General features: G+C 41.2%; 1 protein-coding gene across 1 annotated transcript in view; it reads left to right on the plus strand.

The window, feature by feature from the left end:
• The first annotated feature begins 242 nt into the window (after nucleotides 1–242).
• TRPC6 (transient receptor potential cation channel subfamily C member 6) overlaps nucleotides 243–20,754 on the plus strand; it is an 82,526-nt gene continuing 62,014 nt past the window's right edge. Inside the window, exon 1 of the mRNA XM_045019386.1 lies at nucleotides 243–289. The gene's annotated coding sequence lies outside the window, so the exon portion shown is untranslated. The remainder of the gene's footprint in view (nucleotides 290–20,754) is intronic.

The raw sequence follows: 20,754 nt of genomic DNA on the forward strand, positions 1-20,754 counted from the left end.
ATGGGGCAGAAGAGTGAGCCCACCTTGCATTCACCCAGCAGGAGTGTCTCCTGTCCTGCAGAGCTGGACCCACTCTCCACTCCAAGTGTTGTGACCTGGAGCCCGGGGTTGTGTGGTGCTGTGACCCTGTGCACCATGTCACAATGCCACTCTCAAATTTGGCCTTACTGCCTCTCCGCCATGACAGAGGGGCAGACCTGAATGGTGCTGTGACCCCTGTGTACCAGGTCACAATGACTGGAGTGGGAAGCCAGGCCTAACTCCATGGGACAGGAGCTGCTGCTGCCAAGTGAGTATGCAGTGGCTTGCTCTCCAGTCCCTGCTCCCTTCTGTGGGGGGCCTCCCCTCCTCACTAGGATTGCAGGGTTGGAGGGAAGGGGTGCTGCTGCAGAGAGGAGGAGGAGTGGCGGTGGAGGAGAATGAGTGCACCTGTTGAATAGGGAGGCACCGCTAATGACCTGTTGCCCCGTTTGCAAAATCTGCTGCTGGCCACCACAGCAGCTTAAGTATGTAGCTAGGCCTTGCTTGCTGTATGTTGTTTATGAACCTGGTTATTTGGACCTCCCTGTGACTGTCTGGTTGCTTTCTGTTATGTTTGTTGTCTAAAGAGCAAAAGAGATGACACAATGCATGCTCCCCGTATTGCTCCACAGAGCTAGGCAGGAGAGAGCCCACTTTAGAGTCTAGCCTGCAGCCATGGAGAGTGTAGAATAAGAAGTGAAGGCTAGTGTGTTGGGCAGCCTGGAGAACAGTGCAGCAGCTGAGGTCCGGGTTGCCAGGATGAATGAACCTCTGAAGGTGCTATTAATTATTGCCTTCCTTAGTACGTGTGAGGGGAAGGAGGGCTTCAACTGGGCCACTTGGACAACACCAGAAGGATGAGGCTCAGGGTGTAGAGTCACCTGGAGAGCACAGTAAAAAGCATTCCTCCGAAATAATACTCTTTGAAAAGAATCATCAGTTCACCTTTTGTCAGTGAGTATTTTCCAGCCGTGGCTCATAGTTCCGTGTGTGTTTGTGAGGAGGCCCTGGGGCTGATGGAAATAGGGTGACCAGACAGCAAGTGTGAAAAATTGGGACAGGGGTGGTGGGTAATAGGTGCCTATATAAGACAAAGCCCCAAATATCGGGACTGTCCCTATAAAATCAGAACATCTGGTCACCCTAGATGGAAATGAAGGGTGCTAGGCAGCGATAGAGTAAATTAAGGTTGCCACAGAATTTAGCAGTAGTTGCTACAGAATTCAGGAAAATGCTGCCCTTTAGTGGCTGTGGAATTTGGTTCCATTGTCCCCCAGAGGACATTGGGCTCTGCCTACACTGCTAGGTAGCTAATAAATAATGACATGTCTCCCTAGCCTCTGATTTACTGAACCAGGTTGTTTAAGTCTTTAAAATAGTCATTTTAATTTCATATGTCAATCTTTATTAGACATAAGCCTGAATCAAAACCCTGTCTCTGAACAATCCAGAAGTTCAGGGATCAAAATCTAGAGCAACATTTTGCAACTCAGACCAGTCTCTAATCTTGACACTTAGTTACATTAGCCTCTTTGGCCCATTTTCATTCTTACAGATAAAGTGATTTCATAACCATAGGTCCGTTAACTATACATATAAATTATTGTGGTATTAATTAGATTCCATGCTTCTGTGAAAAGAAACCAGAAACTGAATGACCATAGCATTATTTGGAGAAGTGAACCAAATGTAGTTCCCTCTCCAGTATATAGTCTGTCTGCGTTGCTGTCCTGTCGCCTGAGTAATGTAATCTTCATTATCAAAAGCCAGGTTTATGTTACAAATAAAGACAAAATACTTACACAGAAATGAATTTTTATTAGTTTACACTATTATGGTTTGTGCACTTCATGCCTCGTATTCAAAAATACAGTAGGAGAACTATCTTTCACGTTCATTCTGGGCCCAGATGCCCAGCTGCACCAGAGTCCTGTTCTTCACAGATGAAGAGAGAAGGGGCAAAGGTTGTTTTTAGTCCACTGATGCACTCTCCTCTTGCTGGTTTGGCTGGCCAGCGTAAATTAGGTAATCTCAGGTCCCTCAGACCCATGCTGCCAGTATGTCCCCTACATTGGGGGTGGTTTGGGGAAGGGTCAGGAGAGGGTGTCCTGCAGCCTGCTATGCTGACCCTAGAGGAGTGGGTGAGTCTATCAGTGTGGGGAAATCCTCTGCGACCCATTTAGGGCTCAGTTACTGAACCTTTGTGCCACCAGAGTACAGATGGACCAGAAGGTGGGCTGGTATCTGTCCTCTGTTACATCTAGGGTTCTTGACAGCCCTTGGATTCAGACACCTAATTATCCAGTTCATTGCATGCCATACAAGGGAATTAAAAAGTGTAAGTTACACCACTTCCTAGTAAAAGTTGGTCCTCATATTCCAAACCATAGACGCTCTTGTGTTTGCTGCCCTGAAGAATGAACAGCAAGCAGCGTAACTTATCATCAGCTCCATACACTGTTTAAAATTGTGTGTGTGGTTGTAATGAAAGAAGGCATGACTAAAGGAAGCAGCACATTATGAGAGTGTAACTTCAGGGTGCAAGACAGTTTTAAATACACTGCTTTCCCTATGCCTCAACATGTTCGCTGTAGAAGTGAGACGTAGGGAAGGAGGAGGGATGTGGGGATAGTATGAAGAGGACCATGGTGGTAGGAGTGATGGCCTACTGAGATGTGAATGGACCCTCACTCCACAGCCAGCCAGTGATCACGACGGGACATAGTGGTGGCAGTGCCATCAATCAGCATCAGTATGCTGAACATTAAGCAGCAAGAGGGATAGACAGAACAACAGTATCATCCTACTGAGGAAACAGTGACAAGAAGCAGAACAGAGGGTAAATGCTTATAATAAGGGCACAATTTGACTAGACTCCTGTGTAGACAAGAGATATGATAGGGATTTGGTTTGCTAGGGTCAGACATTTGTAACGTCTGCCATACCTGAGATACACAGATGTTCTCAGTTTTGACCACATTGTCAAATGTATAGTTTTTCAGCCCTTAAAGGGCAGCCAGGCCCCTCAAATTGCTGTCTTCTCTGGGTTACTGCTCCATTGTATCTGATGATCTTATTAATGATTTGTATTACAGGAACATCTAGAGGCTGCAACCAAGATTAGGGCACAGTACAAACACACAGTGAGAGACAGTCCCTGTCCCAAAAGAGTCATAAACTAAATAGACAAAAGTGAGAGTGGGAACAGGCACAGAGTGGTGATGTGATTTGCTCAGGGTCACAGAGAAAGTCAGTGGTACACTCAAGGTCCTAGGCCCATGCCCTGCCCACTGTTGCCGCACCTGCCATGTGTCTGTTGCAAGGCTGAGCCCTTGAAGAGATTCCTGTGGGTTTTTTTACATTTTTGTTATGAAAACATGTGTCTTGCTTTTATTGTTTGTTTTTAAATTGCTTTATAGTTTATTGTGCTGGGAAGGGTAAGACGTGTGTGTGTAGGCACACGTGTGCTCAGCCTGCACTGAAGATGAGTTTGGGGTCAATGGAAGTAATCTATGATTCTCATTTGCAAGGGAGGAGCGTTGCTTATTTCTATCTCTGCACTAAGGGAGTGACTTGTCAGTTGGGATTGATGTTGTCTAGGAGCAGGCTTTGGGAGGCATGGATAACTTGTGGGAATGAGAGGCCTGCAGGGGCAGGAGGCAATTTCTAGGGGGGAGGATTGTTTTGTGGGAGGAAATGGAAAGGTGTGTGTGTGTGCGAGAGAGAGAATTCACAGTTTCATAGATGCATAGATTCCAAGGCCAGAAGGGACCATTATGATCATCTAGTCTGACCTTCTGTGTGACACAGGCCATAGAATTTCCCAAAATAATTCCTAGAGAATAGTTTTTAGAAAATTATCCAATCTTGATTTTAAAATGGTCAGTAATGAAGAGTCCACCATGACCCTGGGTAAATTGTTCCAATGGCTAATTAATCTCACTGTTAATAATTTATGCCTTATTTCCAGTCTGAATTTGTCTAGCTTCCAAGTTCCAGCCATTGTATTATATTATACTTTTCTCTGCTAGACTGAAGAGCCCATTATTAAATATTTGTTCCCCATTATAGACTATAATTAAATCAACCCTTAACCTTCTCTTTATTAAGCTAAATACATTGAGCTCCTTGAGTCTATCCCTATAAGAAGTGTTTTCTAATCCTTTAATCATTCAATCTTCTCTGAACCCTCTCCAATTTATCAACATCCTTTTTTAATTGTGGGCACCAGAACTGGACACAATATTCCAGCAGCAATTGCAGCAATGCCAAATACAGAGATAAAATAACCTCCCTACTCCTACTCACGATTCCCCTGTTTATGCATTCAAGGATCATATTAGCCCTTTTGGCCACAGCGTCACATTGGGAGTTCATGTTCAGTTGATTATCAACCACAACCCCCAAATCTTTTTCAGAGTCACTGCTTCCCAAGATAGAGTACCACATTCTGTAACTATGACCTACATTCTCTGTTCCTAGATGTCTATATATACCTTTAGCCATGTTAAAACACATATTATTTGCTTGGACCCAGTTTATCAAGAAATCCAGGTCACTCTGAATTAGTGACCTATTCTCTTCATTACTTACCATTCCCCCAATTTTTGTGTCATCTACACACTTTATCAGTGATGATTTTATTTTTTCTTCCATGTCATTCATAAAAATGTTAAATAGCATAGGGCCAAGAACTAATCTTGACAGGAAACAGACCTACTTAATGATGATTCCCTGTTTACAGTTACATTTTGAGGCCTGTCAGCTAGCCAGTTTTTAATCCACTTCATCTGTGCCATGTTAATTTTATATTGTTATAGTTTTTTAATCAAAATGTTGTGCAAGTCAAATGCCATACTGAAGTCTATTACGTCAACACTATTACCTTTATCAACCAAATTTGTAATCTCATTAAAAAAATGTCCTTAGTTTGACAGGGTCTATTTTCCATAAATCCTTGTTGATTTGCATTAATTCCATTACTTTCTTTTAGTTATTTATTGATAGAGTCCTGTATCAGTCACTCTATTATCTTGCCCAGAATTGATGTCAGACTGACAGGCCTATAATTACCCCAGGTCATCCCTTTACTCTTTTTAAAAATTGGCATATTAACTTCCAGTCTTCTGGAACTTTCCCAGTGCTCCAAGACTTAATGAAAATCAACAGTAACGGTCTAGCGAGCTCCTCAGCCAGTTCTTTTAAAACTCTTAGATGCAAATTATCTGGACCTGCTCATTTAATAATGTCTAACTTTAGTAGCTTCAGTTTAACATCCTTTTAGAGAGATTCGCTGACATGGCCTTTGTGGCCTGCTCTAGTGGTGCTCAGTAGCAGCCCTTCAGCGATTGTCTTCAGGCAGATGAGAGGTTTGACCACATCTGCTGCATGCAGGGATGTGGAGGCCTGGTCTGAAGTGATCGGTTAGGGGGACTTTAACCCTTCACTCCCTTTTGTGGTGGGTGGAAAGAGACCAAGCAGGAAAATACTATGTGTTAGAGAAAAGCCTAGCTCAAGACATTTAATTTTGGTCCTATTGGTTTCACTTTATGGGATTTTTTTGGTTTGTTTTGTTACTAATAAAGTTATCACCATCCATTATTTAAATGATGATCATACCCCTAGTTTTTCATGTATAACCAAGATCTGGTCAGATGAAATTGCAGGGCCTGTTTGACCAAATCCAATTATGTTATCTATTTTATCTATCTTACTTTCTCTAATCTACCTAGTATGGTAGGTGTTTAGACTCCATCATGATCAGCATGATATAAATATCCAGGTTGCAGGGCCGGCTCCAGACCCCAGCGCGCCAAGCGCGCGCTTGGGGCGGCATTTTGCCGGCAGGGCGGCAGCCTGCTCCGGCGGACCTTCCGCAGTCATGCCTGCGGGAGGTCCACCGGAGCCGCGGGACCAGTGGACCTCCCGCAGGCATGACTGCGGAGGGTCCACTGGTACCGCGGCTTCGGTGGACCTTCCGCCGGCATGACTGCGGAGGGTACGCTGGTCCCGCGGCTTGGGTGGACCTCCCGCAGGCATGCCAGCGGATGCTCCACCGGAGCCGCGGGACCAGCGGAACCTCTGCAGGTATGTCTGCAAGAGGTCCCCCGGAGCCGCGGGACCAGCGATCGCCAGAGCGCGCCCCGCGGCGCGCCGCCCTGCTTGGGGCGGCGGGATTCCTAGAGCCGCCCCTGCCAGGTTGATAGCATTTTTAAAACATTGCCTTTATTAAAGATAAGTTTACAATGAACATTTTAAATTACTTTTCAGGCAAATACAGCGTTCTAGTGTGTGCTTAATGAGTCTCTCTATATATTAAACTTCTATTGACAACAATCATTGTTATTGTTTGTTATTTGTGTCACGGTTATGTTAGGGTCCCCACTTATGAACAGGAGTCCCATTGTGCTAGGCACTGTACGAACACGTAACACAGAGATTGTCCCTACTCCAAGGAGCTTACAATCTAAGTACAAGATAAGAGACAACAGGTGGATATAACAAACAGATGGGAGAGCACAAGGAAACAGTGAGACAGTACAGGGGAGTCGTGTCTTATGTGGGGGTTAGGTTCAAAAGTCAGCGCATAAGGCGAAAATTGCGTATAGTCAAACTCTCATTGAGTGGAATGGCGGGTGGAATTGCCCACACTACAGGTACAGTATTTAAATTGTTATTTTTCTCTTTTGTTTTGTTTTGTTTTACCGAGCGCCTATAGTTAAAATTGTGTAAGTTAAGTGTACCTATGATGCGATTCCACCGTATTGGTTCGTATGATAGGCAGTGGTTTTAGTACACTATACTTTGTCATCTTCTTTGTAGGCATTTTATTACGGACATCCTACTAAGGAGAGAAGCTGGCAAAGACTGCTGGTTCATATAGATTACAGGGATATGTTGATAATCCTTTTTGTTACTTGTGAACTGTAGAGATATCCATTTTATCCCGTTTGAAGCTGAAAAAGGCACATTTGCCCCTCCATCCCCCTGGGCTGAGTTTTCTATGTTGAGAGATGCAGCACAGAATTTGACTCTATCTAGACAATGTACCTTTAATAAACCAATAGTCTCCAGAAATAGAGTATCAAGTCCATGTTGTTCGTATATAATAGAAGTTTATTTTGTTTGATCAGGAATTAATTTTAGTACAAGAACCCAGATTTTATTTTAAGTGCTTATTTTTCTAACCAGTGGAAGGACATACAAGGAGAAATAGCATAATATTTTGAAGACCGAAGGAAGATATTTTGAGCTATTTTTAAGCTTCTGGATTCATTTTATTTGAAATGTGTAGTAAGATAATAAGGGCCATCTTGTTTGTGTTTGCAGATTTATTAGTAATTTAATAATGCTCTATTTATACCCACATGTTTGTAATATACAACCAGGCTTGTATATGCTATGCTCATAACATGTCTTGTGATTAGTATGATTGGACAAGACTTTAGATTTATTGTAATGAAATACATGATTTTAATGCAAACCTCACCATTCACAAATAAAAATGACTTAGAAAGTGGCATTAAGAAAAGTCTTGGGGATTTCAGTGTTGGGTCTGACATGAGCAACATGGGCACCGCTGCGTCAGTCCATGCCTAATGAGTAGATGAATCACAATTTATCACCTCAGATTAAACTGTCAGAGTCGTGCATCAGACCTTACATTTTCTGTTCTCTGGCTGTAGTAGTCTAGTGATCAGACAGATACTGAAGCTGGGCAATTGCCTTTGTGTTAAAAATGAGTTTTAAATATTAATAACTTGTGAATGGATGTAGCAATGTGGACCCTATTTGCATGTTTTTACAGTATAGGAAAAGACAGTTCTGCAGAGATGTGAAGAAATAATGGAGTCTAGCTCTTCAGATGTTGAATAGACAACTGCTGGGCAAGGTTCTTCTGGCATACATAACAACATCCATACAACAGCCGAGGTTTTCAATAATGAGAGCCTAAACTTAGTCTCCTAAATCTTCATCTAAGCACCTAAATGAGTAGCCTGACTTTCAAAAGTATTAAGCAGCCAGCAGCTCCTACATGTGCTTAAGTGCTTTGCTGAAATAGGGCTCAAGTTGCAAAAAAGATGCAGTCTTAATATGTCCCTAAATCACTCTGGCTCAAGGAATAAATAAATATAGAAAGAAAAACTCTTCCCTTCTGCCTGTATGTCCTAACTTAATTATCTATCCTGTTTAATCTGCTGTATCTACTTTTTGTGCAGATGTTGAGTGCCCTAGGCTATGGCCTGGTACAGCTGTTCTTGTCTCCTTTCGCTCATAGGCCAGAATCACAATCCTTTTTTTCCACTTAAAAACTTCAATCAAGCAGATTTTCCTAAACTTTATGGTTCTTTTCTTTTGATCAATTTCTTCTGTGCAGGGTCCTGTAGAGACTCTGTGCAGACTCACTTTTCTCATCTGGGACTTATTCTTCAGATCTTATTTTTTTTAACCACATCCCTAGGCTTTCCAAATTATTTTTCTCATTCCTCTGCTTCATATCCCACTGGGGCACTCTGTAACTCAAAGCAGCACCCTGGAATCCCCATACTCACCCCTGTCATATAATTATGATATATTTCATACAAAGCATATCCTATGAAAGATCATGATCTAATGAATTCCATTGTTCTGTCAAAAATATGTATATCATTAATGTATATGAAGCTATGAGATGTTGCTGTATGGTTGTTACTGAAATATGTTGTGAGTTTGGGAGTCGCCCACTGCTAGTTCTCTAGTGACAACAAAGGAGGTGAACCACTCCCAGGAGGCAGGTTTCAGAGTGGTAGCCATGTTAGTCTACATAAGTCTACATCAAAATTAAACCCATTGGTTTCAAGGGACCTACTCTGGATTTGTACCATTGTGACTGAGATCACAATCTGGCCCCATATTTACTAACCTAATTGTCTGTATCATTTTAAATTTATTTTTCAACTGTATGAATATTTTAAAGTGAAGTTAGAGCTCTTGAAATATTCCAGATTGAGAGCACTGGCCACAAAAGCGATCTCTATACTTACAGTATATGTACAGCACAGGAGTAGCAGTCCTAGCTTCCTCTGACCTGCATGCAGTTATTGTACCCTCCTAGTTGGGAGCCAGTTTATGCCAAATAAAATTTGAATACCTGTCCCCAGAGAGCTAGTTTGAAAGCACTACTTCACATACATCATTGTACAATACTTTCTGGCACTACTAACCTTGGCGAGATTAGAGTCTGTAAATAAGGTGAAAGGGTCTATAGCCCATTATTAATCTCCTAAAATATGCATTCATTCTAAGAACTAAATGATCATTCTTAGAGTCAGTGGTGTACTATGAGGCAAGTCAGCAGCTGTAGTGTCTGATGGGTGGTGATGGGAGATATTGTGCCTAGGTAGGGCAGAAGCTCTGCAGTTGTGCACTTACCCCATCGGTGTAAAAGGTATGCTGCAAGCCTCCTGTCAGTCCTGACCACTTGGTACTAGCTCAGGTGCACTGGGTGCTATGGTTTCACCCTGAGCCCAGACTTGCCACCTTTTGTGGTTTGCAGTATTGTTGTTAGTACACTCTCTTTCTCTCTCTCTCTTTGCATTCAAGAAGCACAGGCTTTATGATTCTTTACATGTGAGTGTACTTATAGAAAGGGCTCTCCCTACCTCAAGCACACTCATAAAGATGGCATCATAATTTGGCCCTCTGTGTTTATGTATTTTCACATACTTAAAAGCTGGCTGACATTTCCTTCTCAGATTATAAATATTTGAAGGTAGGTCAAGCATCAGGCCTAACTGACTTTAGCAGAGCTCCTTTAGTACAATATACAATTTAGATAAAAGTTTAGACCATAGCAAATCATATTAGATGAGGTTATACAAAGGAAAAGGAGCGGCAGGGGAATTTTGGATCCAACTCTGAGATAGTTATTAGCTGAGAGACTTTGCTAAAAAGCTCCTGAGACTGAAACATGTAAAGGGGGATGCACAGGATCATTTCACACTCCAAATAGTGTTTGGTGCCAGATGTGCATTGCCTCTGCATTGTGAATAATAGATTCCCTAAAGAAAGAGGACGACTTGGCCCAAATGGGGTGCTTTTAGCACAGCACATTACTAAATTGGATTCTTCCATCCTGACACCAGCTGAAATGAAAGTTGATTCAGGCAAAAAAGTTATCCCAGCCTTTCAGTAGAAACATTAATACCCAGAAGGTTCCTGAGATGTGGAGCCACCACGGAGATAGCTAGAGATGTGCATTTTAACACAAATCTGGTTGCTAATGGTCCAAATGCAAACATTATCACTCAGGAATATTATATGGATTTGTCACGCCCAGACTCTGGAGGATTTTAGTTCCATAACAAGTTTAGTTGCATAACCAGGCTACTGCGTACTAAACTGAACAAGCTGAAATGGTAATATCGTAATGTTAAATAAGTACATTACCGTACATTAGTTCTGCTTTCACCAAAAGCATAATGAGTTCATTCGAATGGAGGTCATATATTCATCACTCTTTTTTAAAGTATTAAACACTCTTTTTACTTTTTTAAAGTAAAATCATTGTACAGCATGGCTGGTGGCAACACAACTTTTCTAGCTCCATATCTGGCTAGTATTTGTATCTTCTGATATATTCTTTCACATAATGCTTGACTCAAGTGTCTTTGGCAATGTCTATACTTATGCTATACAGGAGAGATGGGCTCCACCTAAACCAAAGTGGAACCAGACTGCTGGCACTAAACATTAAAAAGGTTGTAGAGCAGTTTTTAAACTAGGAGATGGGGGAAAGCCGACTGCTGCAGAGGAGCGTGTGGATCGGACACAGACTTCTCTTATGGGAGAGTCTGATGATAGAGAATCTCCAGGTTATAGTCAGGAGCAGAGGAATGAGAAGTATAATGTAAGGGCCGGATCAGATGATAAACAGTCACATAAAAAAGAATCTGGCACATCAGAAAAAGGCAGGCTAATAAACAGGGACAAGTTTTTAAAGTGCTTGTACACAAATGCCAGAAGTCTAAATAATAAGATGGGTGAACTACAGTGCCTTGTGATAAAGGAGGATATAGATGTAATAGGCATCACAGAAACCTGGTGGACTGAGAGCAATCAATGGGACACAATCATTCCGGGGTACAAAATATATCGGAAGGACAGAACAGGCCGTGCAGGGGGAGGAGTGGCACTATATGTTAAAGAAAGTGTAGATTCGAATGAAGTAAAAATCTTAAGCGAATCCACAGGTTCCATAGAGTCTCTATGGATAGAAATTTCATGCTCTAGTAAAAATATAACAGTAGGGATCTATTATCGACCACCTGACCAGGACAGTAATAGTGATGATGAAATGCTAAGGGAAATTAGAGAGGCTATCAAAATTAAGAACCCAATAATAGTGGGGGATAGGGTGACCAGACAGCAAGTGTGAAAAATCTGGACAAGGGGTGGGGGGTAATAGGTGCCTATATAAGAAAAAGCCCCCAAAATCGGGACTGTCCCTATAAAATCGGGACATCTGGTCACCCTAGTGGGGGATTTCAATTATCCCCATATTGACTGGAACATGTCACTTCAGGACGAAATGCAGAGATAAAATTTCTCGATACTTTAAATGACTGCTTCATGGAGCAGCTGGTACGGGAACCCACAAGGGGAGAGGCGACTCTAGATTTAATCCTGAGTGGAGCGCAGGAGCTGGTCCAAGAGGTAACTGTAGCGGGACCGCTTGGAAATAGTGACCATAATACAATAGCATTCAACATCCCTGTGGTGAGAAGAACATCTCAACTGCCCAACACTGTGGCCTTTAATTTCAAAAGGGGGAACTATACAAAAATGAGGGGGTTAGTTAGACAAAAGTTAAAAGGTACAGTGACTAAAGTGAAATCCCTGCAAGTTGCGTGGGCCCTTTTTAAAGACACCATAATAGAGGCCCAACTTCAATGTATACCCCAAATTAAGAAAAACAGTAAAAGAACTAAAAAAGAGCCACCGTGGCTTAGCAACCATGTAAAAGAAGCAGTGAGAGATAAAAAGACTTCCTTTAAAAAGCGGAAGTCAAATCCTAGTGAGGCAAATAGAAAGGAGCACAAACACTGCCAACTTAAGTGCAAGAGTGTAATAAGAAAAGCCAAAGAGGAGTTTGAAGAACGGCTAGCCAAAAACTCCAAAGGTAATAACAAAATGTTTTTTAAGTACATCAGAAGCAGGAAGCCTGCTAAACAACCAGTGGGGCCCCTTGATGATCAAAATTCAAAAGGAGCGCTTAAAGATGATAAAGTCATTGCGGAGAAACTAAATGGATTCTTTGCTTCAGTCTTCACGGCTGAGGATGTTAGGGAGATTCCCAAACCTGAGCTGGCTTTTGTAGGTGACAAATCTGAGGAACTGTCACAGATTGAAGTATCACTAGAGGAGGTTTTGGAATTAATTGATAAACTCAACATTAACAAGTCACCGGGACCAGATGGCATTCACCCAAGAGTTCTGAAAGAACTCAAATGTGAAGTTGCGGAACTATTAACTAAGGTTTGTAACCTGTCCTTTAAATCGGCTTCAGTACCCAATGACTGGAAGTTAGCTAATGTAACGCCAATATTTAAAAAGGGCTCTAGGGGTGATCCCGGCAATTACAGACCGGTAAGTCTAACGTCGGTACCAGGCAAATTAGTTGAAACAATAGTAAAGAATAAAATTGTCAGACACATAGAAAAACATAAACTCTTGAGCAATAGTCAACATGGTTTCTGTAAAGGGAAATCGTGTCTTACTAATCTATTAGAGTTCTTTGAAGGGGTCAACAAACATGTGGACAAGGGGGATCCGGTGGACATAGTGTACTTAGATTTCCAGAAAGCCTTTGACAAGGTCCCTCACCAAAGGCTCTTATATAAATTAAGCTGTCATGGGATAAAAGGAAAGGTCCTTTCATGGATTGAGAACTGGTTAAAGGACAGGGAACAAAGGGTAGGAATTAATGGTAAATTCTCAGAATGGAGAGGGGTAACTAGTGGTGTTCCCCAAGGGACAGTCCTAGGACCAATCCTATTCAATTTATTCATAAATGATCTGGAGAAAGGGGTAAACAGTGAGGTGGCAAAGTTTGCAGATGATACTAAACTACTCAAGATAGTTAAGACCAAAGCAGATTGTGAAGAACTTCAAAAAGATCTCACAAAACTAAGTGATTGGGCAACAAAATGGCAAATGAAATTTAATGTGGATAAATGTAAAGTAATGCACATTGGAAAAAATAACCCCAACTATACATACAACATGATGGGGGCTAATTTAGCTACAACGAGTCAGGAAAAAGATCTTGGAGTTATCGTGGATAGTTCTCTGAAGATGTCCACGCAGTGTGCAGAGGGGGTCAAAAAAGCAAACAGGATGTTAGGAATCATTAAAAAGGGGATAGAGAATAAGACTGAGAATATAGTATTGCCCTTATATAAATCCATGGTACGCCCACATCTCGAAAACTGTGTACAGATGTGGTCTCCTCACCTCAAAAAAGATATTCTAGCACTAGAAAAGGTTCAGAAAAGAGCAACTAAAATGATTAGGGGTTTAGAGAGGGTCCCATATGAGGAAAGATTAAAGAGGCTAGGACTCTTCAGTTTGGAAAAGAGAAGACTAAGGGGGGACATGATAGAGGTATATAAAATCATGAGTGATGTTGAGAAAGTGGATAAGGAAAAGTTATTTACTTATTCCCATAATACAAGAACTAGGGGTCACCAAATGAAATTAATAGGCAGCAGGTTTAAAACAAATAAAAGGAAGTTCTTCTTCACGCAGCGCACAGTCAACTTGTGGAACTCCTTACCTGAGGAGGTTGTGAAGGCTAGGACTATAACAATGTTTAAAAGGGGACTGGATAAATTCATGGTGGCTAAGTCCATAAATGGCTATTAGCCAGGATGGGTAAGAATGGTGTCCCTAGCCTCTGTTTGTCGGAGGATGGAGATGGATGGCAGGAGAGAGATCACTTGATCATTGCCTGTTAGGTTCACTCCCTCTGGGGCACCTGGCATTGGCCACTGTCGGTAGACAGATACTGGGCTAGATGGACCTTTGGTCTGACCCGGTACGGCCTTTCTTATGTTCTTATGACAGTGTGTAGAGTACAGACATTGCACACCAGCTATCATGGGTATAAATAGTGTAGATATGAGACATGGTTTAGATGAGTAGAGTGTCTTATACACCTGATCCCCCCAGACTCTTTATATACCCAAGCAGTATCTCCCTCATTTACACTGCTATTTTTAGCAGTGTGTCTTACTGCCTTCTCACTGCCAGAGCCTTTCCTTGCTGTAGTGAAGGGCTCCAGCTGCGGGGAGTTGCCAGAGCCTTTCCCACTGCCTTCCCGCTGCCATAGCCTTTCACTGAGATGTGTAGCTACATACCACAGTGGCAAGTATGAAGGCAGCCTGCCTTTCACTGTGGTGCTAGCTACACATGTAGTGCCTGTACTCTACATGCCATTGTAAGTGTAGAGATAGCCTTTGAATCTGTTCAAGGTTGCAGCTGCTCTTGCTGCCTCATGCACTTTTCTCAAACTTTTTTTTGCTCTGTCTGGGCTCAGTCCTGTAAGGTCTTCTGAAGTGTTGAGCACCCATCACTCATCTTAACTTTGGTGGGAATTGAGGGTGCCCAGGACTTCAGTGGAATGTTTGGAACCTTGCCCAACCATCTCCTATAAAAGTACCTTTCTTCTAAACTTTGTGTGTGTGCGTGCCAGCATGTGTGTGTGCATGTGTATGTGTGCCCATGTCTGGACCTTTTTTTACCTTACATTCTCCTTTTTAATTAAACTTTTCCCCTCTTAAATAGCTTTATGGCCTCCACCTTCACCATATTCCTCAGAATTCTATATGCTTCAGTCAGGTAATGCCTTAAGCCTTGATTCATCAAGGTAGTTAAGCATGTGTCATCTTTAAACATGTGAGTAGCCCTATTGAAGCCAATAGTATTATGTGTGTGCTCAGATAGTCTGCTGAATCTGGACATTAATCTCTTTTCTAAAGGGCTCCAATGGAAAACCGCAAATCTACTTTCCTAATCTCTCTGTCCAAGTCATAACATTGGAGACTATATAACTCAAGCTGTGCTCTATGTACCATTTTTGATTCTTTAAACTCTCTCTTGTAATAAGGCATCCAAAATCATGCATAATATTCCAAGTGTGATCTTGCCATGGCTTTGTAATAAGCCATTATGATCGTTCTAGCTTGTGTTCACAAAAAATGAATCAATAATAAATGTCGAGGCTCATCTGGTCACTTGTGTAAGGTTGAGGGTTCTTTTGAACTGATGTTACATCAGTTAGTTATATATAATTTTGTGGGTTTTATATACCTTTTTACATTTACACTTAGAAGCTGTGATGGGCATGTCTTGCAACATGGAATGAAAAAGTTTGTTCCAGCATTAACTATAGTGCAAAAATAATACTTGCTTACAGCTTGACTGTACCAACATGAACAAATCTGTGGACACATTCTATTTAGTCTAATGTACTCACTAAACTAGTGTCTATGTGCTGTTTTCAGAAGCACTTTGTTTAAAAACAATTCTGACAAGTATTTAATGAGTGGGAAATAACTTGACCATAGATTTTTGGTGGCTTGGTCATTCTTACTTTCCACAACCAGGAGCCTTTGGGCTCTCCAAACACTCTAGCAATGTGAAAGAACTCTGATCCGCAGCCTGTGAGAATTAGAACTTCTTTCCTGTTTGGCAGTGAATGTGCACACCATCACACCACCAAATCAGCCTGAGATCTAATATTGTTAGGTATCAATTAATGAGATTCAGTGGGTCATGAATTTTTTGATAAGAAAGAACATTGTAATTATTGGTAATGTAAATTTAATAGTGCTTCTATTTTAGTTCCCCAGTCTTCACTGTAAGTAAAACAAATGCAAGTTAATCAAAGACCAAAGGCTTGCCATAGTCATAGACTTTCTGGCAGAGGCTATGACATGGGTGGCTCTGTTTTGTTTGCTGATTGTGGATAATGTATAGATGCTTTGTTTTCAGAGTGTTGCATTATGGCCAGATCCTGTCACTGACTCTCATGTGGACTTCTGGCTGCTTAGAAACTGTAAAATAAGGCCCTGGAAAATATTGAGGTAAACATTTCCTACCAAGTGAATATTTATTACAGGTACATAATTACATAGAAATAATCACTGTAGATTTTGTTTTGCTTCGAGTACCAGATTTAATTACAAAACCAGTTCACACTACAATGGCTGTAAATGATGGCAAATTGGTAAAATAGGGTATTTATTTCATACAGATGAAATGTATGTGGGAGGGGAGAATCCACTGGAAATAGATTACACTGGAATCCCAGAACCTCACCACAGCAGTATGTGCTGCCAGTTTTTTAATGAGGGATTCTCTCAAAACTATTTCCTCTCAGCCTGTGATAAACTCTGTCATCCAGAGGAAAAGCTAGCACAGAGAGAATCTATGTTTTTGATTTCCCATTTAAGGAAATCCCTTTAGGCTAATCACAACCAAAGAAGGAGGAACCACCACTGGACAAACTTATTTTAAGTGCTCTTTGCTGGAAATGTTTATACTTTGTTCTTGTAAGTCATACTGAGTACATTGGTGGCATAGTAATGAATTGATGTAACTTCAAGTAGGGAAGTGAAATGAAGAGCTTTTTGATCAACTTGCAGGTTTTTTTTTACTGGTGAACTTAAACTTAACCTTATTTCTGGGGCAGGGATCATGGTACTGATCCAAAATCCACTGAAGTCAATAGGATTCTTTCCCTTGTCTTCACTGGGCTTTGGATCAGTCCCCATATTTGTTCAGTCCCTAGCACAATGGGTGTCCAATCCTGATTCAGTGTACTAATAAATAATAATAATTTCTACTCACTCACCAGGTAGAGAGCCATCAGTCCTGCAAAAGGAAGTGGTGCATGTCAATATGAAAATGTAGCCTGGGAAAGCACCAGGAATAGATAATATACCAGCAGAATTGTTAAAGGCAATTGGTGATTGCAGTATTGATCTCATATGGAAAATTTGCAATGATGTATGGATGACTAGAAATTGGTCAGATGGTTGGACAAAGGGAATAGTTCTGTCCTTACCAAAGAAGGGAGACATAAGAGAGCATAGTAACATTCGTATTATCTTCCCGCATTACGTGGAGTTCTGCTCCACGTAATGCAGGATCACATGAAGCGAATGATAGAAGCAGAACTACCAACACAAGCTGGTTTCAGAGAAAGTTGAGGCATGTGTGATCAAATCACAATCACAATCATCTGTCACATCACTGAAAAATGCAGGTTGCACGTGCAGCCCACTTGTAGACAAGGAGTGGTGATTCAGGAGCCAGAGAAGGCACGTGAGGAGTGATGGTGGACCCTTATTAGCACAGCTGACAACTCATGTATATGGAAACCCTTGAGATTAACACCTCAAGCAGGGCTGGGGCACAAAGGCCCCATGTTAATATGTGTATAGTATATTGCATCAATCCAGTGCTGAATGACTTCATCTGCTCTCATTCCTTCAGTTACTACTACATGAATAATTCCCTAATCTCTTTGCTCTGATTTCTTCCCTCCATTCACTCTTGCTTTGAGTTCTACTGATTCAAAACACTAAATAAGAGCTCAGTATTTATTATTATTTTTATTATCTGCAGCTGTTTCTCCGACATCATCTGGAATGTCCAGTTGCCAATTCAACCTGAACCTGGTAGAAACTGAACATATGATCTCCCCCTCCATTAAACCTTGCCACTTCCTTCCTTCACAATCCTCTCAATTATTCTGACTTGCAGTCTTTATGTCATAATCATCTCTCCAACTCTCAGGCTGCCACGAAATCTTGACACCTCTTCCTTTTTACAGCTCTAAAATCTGTACCTTTTCTTCTATTCTGACTGTTAAAACCTTAGTCCATGGCTTGGCACTCTCTCTTGTCTTGACTACTGAAACGTAAAGTGAAACATTTTGAACACCTGGGGTTGGCTATACTGCATTTGTTGAGAACAGCTCTATTTTTGCAGTGATTTCTCAGTACAAAATATATCCCATTTTCATGAACAAGAAAAGAGAATAATGTGTAATCTGGGAAAACTGAGCTTTTAACCCCCTGCAGAAACTCATTTTCAAATTGATTTGGCCTTCTAGAATTACGTCTCTAGTATCCAACATCCACTACAATTTTGTGCTTTTTCCCTCCCCCCCAGTTGTAGCTCAATGGCACTTATTCCTTTCTTACACATTTTCATAAAATACTGCGGGTTGCAACAAAGCAATATATACAGTATTCTTGAGATATTGCTTACTCATGAACATAAACTCAGATGTTAAACAAGACTTGGCAAAAATAAATCTCACCTCTTAAACTAGAAATGAAAACATTATCACAAAAGGGGAGGGAAAAGACTCAGACCATTTATGTAACTATGGTTCCTATAAAGCTTCTCTATCGACCAATCTTGTCCAGAAGAAGAAATCTTTTCCAGCATTGTTTTTCTTCCAACTTGCCCATGTCACCAGTCTATAGATAGAACAGTTTTCCAAAACATAGCCACAGAGTGGTGTAATGTACTTGTAGCTAATAATATGTTATAACTAGAGACCATGACACTGGCCATTACCCAAAAAATACGAAGAAAGGGGTCTGATTATAAGATTATTGATGAGGTTTAGGGCTATGAATATGTGTTCAGACAAGGGGAAAAGGGAGTTAGAATTCCCCTATGGCTCTACATGGGCAACATGAACAATGGTTCAGGCACAATGGAGAAAACAGAGTTACTCATTTTAGTGTTAAATAAAAGTTTAACCTCAATTGCGGGTTGAAAATTTTCCATTGAAAATGTGTTTGACAGAAAATGGCTTTTTTATCTAAATGGAAACTTTTGTGAGAATCATCCATTTTTAACTAAATTTTTCAGGTTTTCAAGCCCCCCCCCCCTCTCTTGACAATGAAAGTGTTATGGGTTTGATGCCATTTTTTTCTTTTCTTCAACAACACCCCCCCTCACACACATGCATCCACACACAAAATCAAAGAAAAAAAATCAGTGAAAACAATTTCTTGTTTTTGTTGATTTTCTTCAAGGGAAAAAAATTCGCACCCAGGAAAAGACAGATGTTTGAGAAATCATAGCATCAGGAAGAAGTTACAGAATTTGGCAAGAACATACATATTGGTGGAGAAGGATGAAAGGAGGCAATGGAAATAAGAATAATAATAAGAAAAACAAAAATAACATTTGACTTCTATAGCACCTGAGACTGTGAGCCTAAGGGAAAGAAGGATGTGGGGTTGCCAACTGTAGTAGACAATGTTGAAGTGAGGCATGTGGAGAGATGAAAGGTTTAATTTAGAAATGCTTTGTGCAGCGGCACATCCAGGGAGACCTTTGAGAAACAACTAGAGGTCAGGTGTGCAAGCCTGGGCAAAAGAGATGAGGGGAAAAGAGTAGAGAGGTAGAACTGTGAATGATGCAGATATAAGTGGTATCTGAAACCATGAGAATGGATGAGATTGCCTTGAGAAAGAACAGAGAGACAAGAGGCAAAGATTGAGAGGATTCAGATTACCAAGAGACAACAGAGAGAGGAGAGAGGAACCACTTAAAATGATGGAAAAAGGTAAGAGAAGCCAGGAGAGCAAGATGTATGATGAAACTCCAACATATGCCTTGGATTTGCTTGGTGTATTTTAATGACCTTGGAAGTAACAGGAGTAGAGAAAGCCAAAGAAATGGTTGGAAAGGAGAAAATCTAGACAGAGGGAATTGACAGCAAATTCCAGAATTTTAAGAGACAAGAGGAGGAGGCAGATACATTGGTAGTTGTAAAGAGATGTTTGTTTGTTTTTTCAGGATAAGGAACCCAAAAGCATATTTGTAAGGCTGAAAAGAAAGAGCCGGAGTGGGGGAAAGATAGATAGGCTAAAGATAAGGAAGAGCAAAGAGATGTAAAAGAGGACAGCAGAGGAGGGTTTCTGCTCTATCTGCCTCTTGGCTCCTATTCTCTCTTTCCTTCCAGCCCCATTCCTTACCTTGCTGCATTCTTCCACCTTCACACTGCCCAGCCTCTAACAGCAAGAGCACTGAGAGCACAGGAGACAGTCTCCATGCTTGCAGTTCCTGTGCCTAGCACTATAGCCACCACTGGTAACTGCTCAACCCCTGCAACTCTAGGGAAGGAGTGTGTGTGGAAACTCAGATGGCATCTTTGAAGAATTTAGCTGCCACACTCTAACATAGCTCTACTGAGCATGTGTAGACTGAAATTTTTCAGAGATTTATACTTTAGCCAAATTTGAGCAAATTTTCAAGGTGACAGCAAAAGGTACATCCTTGACTCCAGAGCATTCCACTGCAATATGTCAAGTCCCTATGCCAAAGGATGGAAACATTAGCGATTTGGTTGTAAGAATATTTTAAACATCTAAAAACTAACCTATTTTCCCTTAAAATAATTCTCAAAAATGGCTGATCCCATTTAGCTTAAATTTTCCAAAAACAATTCAGCCTGAGGCAGACACCTGGCATAGAAGATTTCAGCTCAAACAGTTAAACTTTGAAAAATATATAAGTAAATGAAAACAGGTTCTTATCATGGAAAGTTTGGGTGAACTTTAACAATAGATGGCACTACCAGCTCTGCCGATAATAAAATCATTGTTAATAATTGGGTTAAAGGGGCAATGACAGGGTTAGGGCAAGACAGTAGTTGGG

Source organism: Mauremys mutica, chromosome 1, assembly GCF_020497125.1.
Source record: "Mauremys mutica isolate MM-2020 ecotype Southern chromosome 1, ASM2049712v1, whole genome shotgun sequence".
Classification (NCBI taxonomy): domain Eukaryota; kingdom Metazoa; phylum Chordata; order Testudines; family Geoemydidae; genus Mauremys; species Mauremys mutica.